General features: G+C 43.6%; 1 long non-coding RNA gene and 1 pseudogene across 1 annotated transcript in view; both read right to left on the bottom strand.

Annotated features, from left to right (window-relative positions):
* Nucleotides 1–5435: 5435 nt before the first annotated feature.
* Nucleotides 5436–5520, bottom strand: LOC130301108 (U2 spliceosomal RNA; annotated as a pseudogene).
* A 2422-nt stretch (nucleotides 5521–7942) lies between these two features.
* Nucleotides 7943–10974, bottom strand: part of LOC130301102 (uncharacterized) — a 28470-nt gene continuing 25438 nt past the window's right edge. Inside the window, exons 9-10 of the long non-coding RNA XR_008851804.1 lie at nucleotides 9035–9338; nucleotides 7943–8909 (exon numbers count right to left, since the gene is read on the bottom strand). This is a non-coding gene — a long non-coding RNA (uncharacterized LOC130301102). The remainder of the gene's footprint in view (nucleotides 8910–9034; nucleotides 9339–10974) is intronic.

Genomic DNA, 10974 nt, shown 5'->3' with positions numbered 1-10974 from the left:
CAGGAACCAACACACCAGTTCCAGGAAGGCGACACTGTCCTGGTTAAGACTCTGTCAAAAGGAAAGAAGCCCGGAGACTTCACCTTTGGACCCCCAACCACAGTTGTTGCCGTGACAAGGACGGCGGGTCTCACGGAAGACAGCCCTTCTTGGATCCACTCCTCTCGGATCAAACTCGTCCAACATCACACAAAGGAGGTAATAACGGGGGCAGACAGCCCTGACCTTGAAAGCCTACCGAAAGATGTACCCGCTGATGCCCTGGCCTTGTTCTGGCAGATGGTCGAAGAAACTAATTCTCATGATGTTTGCATTAATGACTTTATTGACTTTGATTCACCCCACGGTGACTCTGCAGAATGAATTAGAGAGACACCCAAACAATAAGTTCCTGAAACACCATATAATGTTAGCCCCTGTGTCTGTCCAAAGCATGCCCTACTTTGCTATCCCTGTGCACTCATATCAATTATTTCAGGGAGACTGTTTTGACATGCTTGCTGACAACGAGACACCATATGCAAAGAACTGAAACACCTCAGTGGGAATTCCTATAGTAGGATGGGTGGGGCAGCCATGGTGGCAGGGAAACTTAAGCAGCCCAGGCCCACACCAAATGTTGGTCTTCAAAGGGGGTTCCTGGGTAACTCGAGTGGTCACACATATACTAGACCTAGGAGCAATCCCCACAGAAGGAATGAAAGTTAGTTTTAACAGGATATCCGCAAGTACTGATCTTCTTAAACCCAGCCAGATAGAAAGGTACTTACATGACCCAAGGTGGCCAAAAAACACCCTCTTTACTCAGGCTACTCAAGACGTAGACTGCTATAATATAACAGGACACCAACCATGCAATGACACGTTAGAATACCAACTTACTGAACCAACATGGAATAACCCAGATGTGGGCTACTGCGGTAGATTAGGACAGATACCTTTCTGGTGTTACTTAAAGAATGCCTAAAGACTTATTGCATAGGTCCTACTTGTTGCCATTACATAGACACTTCAGGAACAATTCAGATGCACCACCAGCTTGAGAACGTACCAAAAGTGAGGGACAAATATGCCTAAGACAATGAAATCAACAAGGATAAGTGGTGGGGGGGATACCTTTTCAATATTGAATCCCGCTACCTGGCTCAAGGGCATAGGAGGCGTTCTGCAGCTCATAATACACATTACTGTCATTGCCCTCATAGTATATGTGTCAATAAAACTTATGTTCTTATGTATGAAACGCTGCAAGCAGAGACCTGCTGCAGATACTAAAATCCTCCTCTCCACCTCATCAGACACCCAAGTTCCTCTACTTCACCGTCACTCAGCAGAAGGCTATACTGCCTACATATACTGCCTACATATACTGCCTACATAAAGACTTTTCAAAGAAAATAGAAAACAAGAAAAACCAAGTTGTCTAAAGTGACAACTGGTTTTAAGAGGGGATTAAAGGATACAGGGGTCTTGATAAAATAATACAGATCTGTAATCTTGTATGATGTATATCTTCATTCTGTAATCTTGTATGATATATCTTAATTCTGCCTTTTGTAACCGCAAGGCACGTACCGTACTTCTCGTTTTCTCAACTGCTGATTTGTAACTGTTGTGCACGTACATCCTGTTTTCGTGTTCTGCTGACTTGTAACTATTAAGCAACATGGTATATATATATATATATATATATATATATATATATATATATATATATGAACGTTGGCAAATAGTAAAACAGAGCGTACTTAGAGGGCATCTTGTGTGCATGTATTTTTTCCACACCTGACAAGATGCTCTCCTGGCCAGTACAAGCCTTAAGCCAAATTGGACCTAGTACCAGGGGTACTGAAAAGACAGAGAACCAGTACCAGGGGTACTGAGTAGAAAGAGAACCTTTCAGGCGCCGTCTCCAGGAACCCCTGTTCCACTACCTCCCTGAATGGTTGCTTGCCGCGAAGCAGGTGGTCTCCCCCTGGCACGATTGGCTCCTGAATTTCCACTACTGCCACCACCACGCTGATTGCCAACCTTGCTACCGCCTTGCTGCCTCATAGACAAAGAGCAAATCTCTTCTCCTGATGATGATGATGATGATAATGAAGCCCCGGCTTCTGCACCCAGCTCCCAATTGCGATCAGCTTCATCATCATCAAAAGATGTGTGCACGTCACTGATGTCCTTCTCGTGTTCCACAACAGTGTCTGCCTCAGGACCCTGAGCAATTGAAACACCGCCTCCCACGTCACTCTCCGCATCACTACTTGGCCGCCTTGCGGAGCAAGGGACGCATGTCTCCTCACATTCTTTGCTGCCCATTAGATGCTGATTGTCCTCTATTACATCGTCCTCGCTAAATAGTGGAGCTGAACCCAAAGCATGAGATACTTCTTTGGGAGAGGGAACAGCATAGGACAAAGGCAATGGGATTACAGGGACTGCTCCCGGGCCATGCCAACTGAGGGTTGTGTCTGAGGAACCCACCGACTCTTGACTGGGGTTGTCAGATGTCGCTTGCGATGATGGGGATGAGTGTGCAAACCAATTGACGAGGAGAGTTGGGTCGACGACACGACCGCTGGGTGTTAACGGGAGCTCAGGCCTATTGCTGCGACTCCTGCTGCCACTCGCCCCAAGTCTGCTGTCAACTCTGCCTGATGTATGTAGGCCTCTGTCCCTTCTCTGTGCACGTCCTGGCACTTCCCTGCCTGACATACTTAGTGCGTTTATGAGGGTATAAAACAGCAGCAGGCGATTACTTACGGCTGTCCTTTCAAAGTATATAGGCCCTAGACAGAATAACAGTTACTAAATAGTACACTCCTTTGTTGTATGTATGCCCTTTGCAATGATGAGCGCACTGTTAAGCGTATTTATACGCAGAAAAAAAAAAACTATTTTTTTGTTGTATACACCAGCCAGTGTATACTAATGTGTGGAATAGCACTGAATTTAGCACCGAGACAGAAATACAGGTACTAAATAGTACACTACTTGGTTGTATGTATGCCCTTTGCAATGATGAGCGCACTGTTAAGCGTATTTGTACGCAGAAAAAACTTTTTTTTTGTTTAATACACCGGCAGGTGTATAACGTGTGGTATAACACTTAAAAGTTTTTGTTGATGACAGGTACTCTTTAATATGTTGTTCATAATCATTAATGAAGAGATATTGTAATATATCTTCATTAAAAAATATTAATATTTATACCAGTTTTTTCATTTTATACTTTTGGCCACTAGGGGTCTCTCTTCTATGCCTGGTCTGCAGGTAGCTTCCTATGCTTTTCATAGTAAGTGTACAGCTTTTAGGACTAATGCTGAAAGGGTTCTGGTCCTTCCACCAGAAGTTCAGTACTCTGAGCTCAGGACTCACTCCCAGCCTGTGAGCTGAGAGTACTGAACTTCCAGTGGAAGGACCAGAGCCCTTTCAGCATTAGTCCTAAAAGCTGTACACTTACTATGAAAAGCATAGGAAGCTACCTGCAGACCAGGCATAGAAGAGAGACCCCTAGTGGCCAAAAGTATAAAATGAAAAAACTGGTATAAATATTAATATTTTTTAATGAAGATATATTACAATATCTCTTCATTAATGATTATGAACAACATATTAAAAGTTTTTGTTGATGACAGGTACTCTTTAATTTGGCACAGAGACAGAAAAAAAGGTGGTATATGGTACACTATTTGCTTGAATTTAGGCCCTTTGCAATGATAAGGCCACTGAAAAAGCGTATTTTTATGCAGGAAAACTTTTTTCTTCTCTTTAATACACCGGCAGGTGTATAACGTGTGGTATAAAACAGAAATACAGGTACTAAATAGTACGCTATTTGCTTGTATGTAGGCCCTTTGCAATGATAAGGCCACTGTTAAGCGTATTTTTACTCAGGAAAAAAATTTTTTTTCTTTAATACACCAGCAGGTGTATAACGTGTGGTATAACACTGAATTTAACACAGAGACAGAAAAAAAGGTAGCATATGGTACGCTTTTTGCTTGAATTTAGGCCCTTTGCAATGATAAGGCCACTGTTAAGCGTATTTGTACTCAGAAAAAAAAAATGTCTTTAATACACCGGCAGGTGTATAACGTGTGGTATAACACTGAATTTAGCACAGAGACAGAGTAACAGGTGAAAATTGGTAAAAAGGCACTAATGTCCATACTAATATGACTTATTTCTGAACAGCAGCAGGACCCAACAGTGCAGCACCACCAAAAAAAAAAAATCCAGGGATTAAACCCTAAATTGCACTCCGTCACACAATTCTGAGCAGCAGAAGATTTGTGGAGAAAAAAAACCCTCAATAGAGCTGAAAAATGAGGAGATGAGATGCTTCAGAAAGTTCAGGCAGCTTGTTGATCTGTATGAGGCAGCTGACAGCTATCTGCCCCTCTCTGCTGCAATGCTCAATAACGTGAATAGGAGGTTTAGCTATTAATGATCCTTCTCAGAGTAACAGCACAGCACTCTGCACTCCTGTCTTTCCCTAATGCTGATGTGACTATCAGTTGCAGTGTAACGCTGTGGTATGAGCTATTCACACACACAGTCCCATCCTCTCCATCTGAGTGCATAGATGAAATGGAGAGGCAAGATGGCCGCCGATTATATAGGGGCTGTGACATCACAGGGGTCAGTGAACACTGATAGGCTGCATCTCACATGTGATTCAGGGTCAGCCCGCCTACCTTCATTCCCGCCGCTGTTTCCCGCCCTTCCATAATCCCCTGCCTCATGTACTCACATGTGGATCCACCATCTTAGCTCTAAAATAACCTGGAACGCTGTAAAATGGAGTTTAATGAAGCGATTCGTGCGATAGAATCGCGGCGATATTCATATTCGCTGCAAATCAAATTTTTCACGAATTCAGGTTCATCAAGTTCGATTCGCTCATCTCTAGCTACCAGCATCCCCCTTGGCATTAGCCAAAGTATCTGCCCGCAGAGCCGATAACGATTGGTACCCTGCCAAAGCGGGAGTACACGTGGTGTTTGCAGGGAGTTGCAGAACCTGATGGCCACACACCTCCCTAGACAGCCAGGAGGGACACCCAGAAGGGCTACCGCATCCTGACAAATCCAGTGGACACACAACACGCAAAAAGTGACACAGTGAGACAAAAAGAAATAGATAAGTGAATGTGTGCAGATATACTGCCTGGACATAAAGCCGGATCTATAAAAATTTCTCTGATCCTAGCCAGGAATGAAGAGGTGAGTGCCACAAAGTGAAGAGATTATGGTGCCCGTGCTTCCACTCAGAGAGTAGATCCTCACAGTTAGTTTCGGCACCTCAGGGTCACCACTCCCCAAGGCACAAAAATACCTTGGCTCTAGACCCTATAAGCCTCATGGCGAGACCCAGAGGAAACATGTCACATCGGGGCAGCCTTTGAGCTGATTCCTCAGAACCAGCCCCAGAAAACTTGCCCCCTCCATGCAGCACCCATCCCCACACCAAGAACAGATACTACACTTGATCTTAGCCAAAAGGCAGAGAAGCAATTCCATTGTTATCTGTCTCACCACCTCCCCTCAAGCCACCTTCTGGGCCCCTGCCAGATTTTGCCTTTAAAATCCTCCCTGACATCTACTTTTGTGCCGGCCAACGCACCCTGGGCAAACCCCTTTACAGGGCCTCTGGCATCTTTGGTGGTCCACGTCCCTTTCTCTATGTCATAATTATCAATTATTTAAATAAAAGCAACAACAATAATAACCAATCACAGCAACACATCAATATTAGTGATGAGCGGCAGGGGCCATATTCGAATTCGCGATATTTGGCAAATATATTGATGATTATTCGTCCTATATTCGCGAAATTTGCATATTCGCTATGTTCATTAACTTTTTTTTCCCCCATGTGAAAATTTGCATGGGAAATTTGCATACAAATTTGCATGTGAAAAAAAAAAACAATAAAAACATGAGTATTCGTTATTATGAATATATAGCACTATATGCTAAAATATTCGTGAAATCGCGAATTGCGATAAAAATTTGCATTACGAATATTCGTGTTCAACACTAAACAAGTAACACAAAAAAATCCCCTAGGGGTCTCTGGGCCACCATATTTATACTCAACAAACCTACTTGGGGAAAGAAATCCCCTCAGGGAAATCCCTGACTAAAGAACCCCTACAAAACTACAATGATTATCAGTGTTACCTAGGGCTCAGTCCTCACAATTTTTAATATTGCGGGGGGGGGGGGGGGGTTTCCATGTTCAGCTATGGTCAGCCAATCTTGCAGCCCTGGGGCGGCAAAAGCTTGACTCTATCAGCAATGGTCAGGTAGCAAACCATTGTCAGCCCTATGGCTACAGACTTTACTTTGCCAACTTGACTCTGTGTGTTCAGCTATGATCAGTTACCTGTAATATAGCAGGCACAGAGGTCTAAGGAAGCCTTAGGGATTCCTAGCACAATTCACTCTCATCTATAATCCCCTGAAAGGCACTGCCCACAGACTGACTTTTTTTTTTTTAATACCGAGAAGTAGGTAGTCGTGATCGTGAGTGGTCACAGTTACCCAACTCTCGGTTACCTGTAAAATAACAGAGGTCTTTGGAAGCCTTATTGAGTGTCCCATTCACTCATGTATAATCCCCTGAATTGCACTGCTCACAGCCTGGCTTTTTATATACCGAGAATTGGTTAGTCGTGACCGTGAGTGGTCACGGTTACCTGTGAAATTACAGGCGTAGAGGTCTGTGGAAGCCTTATTGATTCATAGCACCATTCACTCTCATGTATAATCCACAGAATTGCACTGCTCACAGCCTGCCTTTTTTTTTTTATACCGAAAATTGGGTAGTGGTGACCATGAGTGATCACTGTTACCCAACTCTCGTTTACCTGTAAAATAAAAGAGGTCTTTGGAAGCCTTATTGAGTGTCCCATTCCCTCTCATGTATAATCCCCTGAATGGCACTGCTCACAGCCTGACCTTTTTTTATACTGTGAATTGGGTAGTCGTGACCGTGTGTGGTCACGGTTACCCAACTCTCGGTTACCTGTAAAATAGCATCTATCATTTCTACCGTGACTAGGGTAGCAATGCCCGTGACTGGGAATGGGAATGGTTACTGTTACGCCGAGCGCTCCTCCCCGGAGTGCTCGCAGTGTTTACCTGCTCGCAGCGCCCCGGTCAGACCCACTGACCGGGAGCGCTGCGATAGTGTCCCTAGCAGGGATGCGATCCGCGATGCAGGACGCACCCGCTCGCGGTTCGCATCCCAGCCTGGTTACCGGACCCGTTCCTCGTCTGTTCTGTCCCGGCGCGCGCGGCCCCGCTCCCTAGGGCGCGCGCGCGCCGGCTCTCTGCGATTTAAAAGGGCCAGTGCGCCTGGCCCAAATTAATTAATTCAACTGTGTCCATGCCTATAATACCTCACTTCCCCTTCCCAGCATCGCCGGATCTTGTTGCCATTGTGCCAGTGAAAGCATTCCTTGTATGTCCCAAGCCAGTGTTCCAGACCTCCTGCCGTTGCCCCTGACTACGATCCTTGCTGCCTGCCCTGACCTTCTGCTACGTCCGACCTTGCTCTTGCCTAATCCCTTGTACCGCACCTATCTCAGCAGTCAGTCGGGGTTGAGTCGTTATCGGGTGGAATGACCTGGGGGTTACCTGCCGCAGCAAGTCCATCCCGCTTTGCGGCGGGCTCTGGTGAATACCAGTAACCCCTTAGACTCCGTTCCCCTGGTACAGCCCACATCATCACCCCACTGACACAGAGGATCCACCACCACTATCCTCACAGTACCCGGATCCTGACAGTTACCCAACTCTCATTACCATGAAAGCCAAGAGTGTGGATGGTAAGGTAAGAAAACAGCATACCTGTTTTTGCAAATAAATTCACATAGAGTCTTTATATTTTGGAATAAGTAAAATAGCTTAATTAATGCAAAGGTAAAAAAAAAAAAAAAAAAAAACATCCTAATTAAAGATGAGCGAATCGAAGCCAACAACAGATCAATAATTTAACAATAATTAACAGAATGGTGAAAAAACATTATAACAAGAATATACTGATTGATCAATCAGCCTGAAACCCTACTTGTCTGTTTTTTCTTACAGCAACCAATCACAGCTCAACTTTCACATTACCAGAGCTTTGTTAAAATATGACAGTTGAGCTGTGAGAAAAAAAGTTCAAGTAGGGTTTAAGGCTGATGGATAAATCTCCTCAACTATCTTAATATTACACTTTGACAAATTATATCATTATTTATTATAACAATAAATACCAACATACAATAAACAAAGCAGCATGAGGTCTAGTTTCAAGCCAACTTAAAAACTCATTCGGTGAAGGAAAAGATCTAAGGACACCATAGTCAAATAACAGGTTTCTCTTTGCCTCAAAGAGAATAACTGGCTGTTTTCCGTCCTTAATATGTTTGACCACAGGTTTTAGATTTGCTCTTTTGCATGAATGATTAATTAGCCTCCCAAAAGTCGAAAACATGTCTTTGTGGCACAGGCAAGGTATATTTGTCGCATTTATGCACATCTTCTTCCCTTTGTCCTGGAAGAAGAAGCTATAACATTTCTCGTTCGTCAATGTTTTTTGTAGCTCCTCGGCCTCCTTGCCATCCATTAGGACTCTGTGATAGTCACAGACAATCTCTCCTTTCTGAAAGACCTGACTGGTTTTAAGGGAGTAACCACCTTTTTTTTTTTTATCCACCACAGCCACAAGTCCTGGTCACTCCTGGGAGTCTATTAAAGCTTCAATATGTTCCATAGTGTCCTCTTTTCTTCTCAATTCTTGAGGTCTCCAGGCCTGCATAATGTCAAATGTTCTTGGCACATTGGTGTCCCAGGCCTGATGTTCCATATAAACCTTCACTTGCTCTTTGCTTGGAAGATTCCTGAAATGTTCTACACAAGAAAAGAAAAAAAAAAAAAAAAGAAAGAAGAGGTCAGTAAGTATACCAAATAAATAACATTGTTTCAACTGCATTTTAATTGAAGTGATACAGAGGAGCTATTAATAAGAAGCTTACCAACAGCATCCTTGATACAATCTCTATATTGGGTTAGTCTCCATTTATCCAGGCAGTATTGTGCATTGAGTTGGCTGGCCTGCCAACATACATTTAAAGGATGGAGGGGACTGGTTGAGGCCTAAAGGATATATTTGAGGTAATCTTTTGAAGCTCTCCTCTTCAAGGTCTATAAGGTCTTCAATGCTTGCAGTGCTTTCCGCTCCTCCTTCTCCTTCCTCTTCACCTTCTACTTGATCTTCTTCTGATTCTTCTTCTCCTTCTCTCCTCCTCCTCTTTTTATGATTCAGTTTCATTTGCACCCCTAAATGTGGTGAGAATATGCACACCCTGAATAACTGCATTTTTACTTAATCAGAGTTGGCTGATATCCAGGTGGATATATTTATTAACAATGACTATCTTCCTGGCATAGATTGTCATCAGCCCACTGATCAAAATGGGCTCTATTGCCTCATTTCCAGTTACTGCAGATGTCTTAACCCCTTAAGGACCAAGCTCATTTTAACCTTAAAGGGGTACTCCGCTCCTAGACATCTTATCCCCTATCCAAAGGATAGGGGATAAGATGTCAGATCGCCGCGGTCCCGCTGCTGGGGAGCCCTGCGGCACCACGCTCTCATTACAGCACAGAGCAAGTTCGCTCTGCACGTAATGACGGGCAGTACAGGGGCCGGAGCATCGTTACGTCACGGCTCCGCCCCTCGTGACGTCACGGCCCGCCCCTTTCAATACAAGTCTATGGGAGGGGGCGTGGGGGTCGTCACGCCCCCTCCCATAGACTTGCATTAAGGGGACGGGCTGTGATGTCACGAGGGGCGGAGCCATGACATCATGCTGCTCCGTCCCCCGTATTGCCCGTCATTACGCACAGAGCGAACTCGCTCTGTGCTGTAATGAGAGCGGGGTGCCGCAGCGGGGATCCCAGGGCTCCCCAGCAGCGGGACCACGGCGATCTGACATCTTATCCCCTATCCTTTGGATAGGGGATAAGATGTCTATGGGCGGAGTACCCCTTTAAGGACCAGGCCAATTTTATTTTTACGTTTTAGTTTTTTCCTCCTCGCCTTCTAAAATCCATAACTCTTATTTTTCCATCTACAGACCCATATAAGGGCTTGTTTTATGCGTGACCAATAGCACAATTTTGCACATTTTGGAGGGTTTTGTTTTCACACTGTACACTTTACAGTAAAAATGACATGTGTTCTTTATTCTGTGGGTCAATACAATTAAAATGATACCCATGGTAGATACTTTTATATTTTTGTACCACTTAAAAAAAATCTAAAACTTTTTGTACAAAATCAGTAATCTAAAATTGCCCTATTTTGACCACCTATAACTTTTTCATTTTTCTGTATATAGGGCAGTATGAGGGCTCATTTTTGGCGACATCATCTGTACTTTTTATCGATACCAGATTTGCATGTATGAAACTTTTAGATCATTTTTTTATTTTTATTTTTTTGAGTAAAATGTGACAAAAAAGCAGCATTTTTTAACTTTTTTTTAAATTTTTTACATTTATGCCATTCGCGAACGGGATCATTAACATTATATTTTGATAGTTCGGACATTTACGCACGCAGCGATACTGAATATGTTTATTTTTATAAAAATGATGCTTTTTGGGGGTAAAAAGGGAAAAACTTACAATTAAATTTTTTATTGGGGTAGCGGATTTTTCACTTTTTTTTTACTTTTTATTTTTACAGTTTTCAACTTCTTTTTTTACACTTTTTATGTCCCCATAGGGGACTATCTGTAGCAATCATTTGATTGCTAATACTGTTAAGTGCTATGCATAGGACATAGCACTAATCAGTATTATCGTTGATCTTCTGCTCTGGTCTGCTCGATCTCAGACCAGAGCAGAAGACCCCGGGAGACGGCTGAAGCCAGGTGAGGGGACCTCCAGCCGCCATGCTGGATGATCG

This window comes from Hyla sarda, unplaced genomic scaffold (assembly GCF_029499605.1).
Source record: "Hyla sarda isolate aHylSar1 unplaced genomic scaffold, aHylSar1.hap1 scaffold_111, whole genome shotgun sequence".
Lineage (NCBI taxonomy): Eukaryota > Metazoa > Chordata > Amphibia > Anura > Hylidae > Hyla > Hyla sarda.
This window is presented reverse-complemented; position numbering and strand designations above follow the sequence as displayed.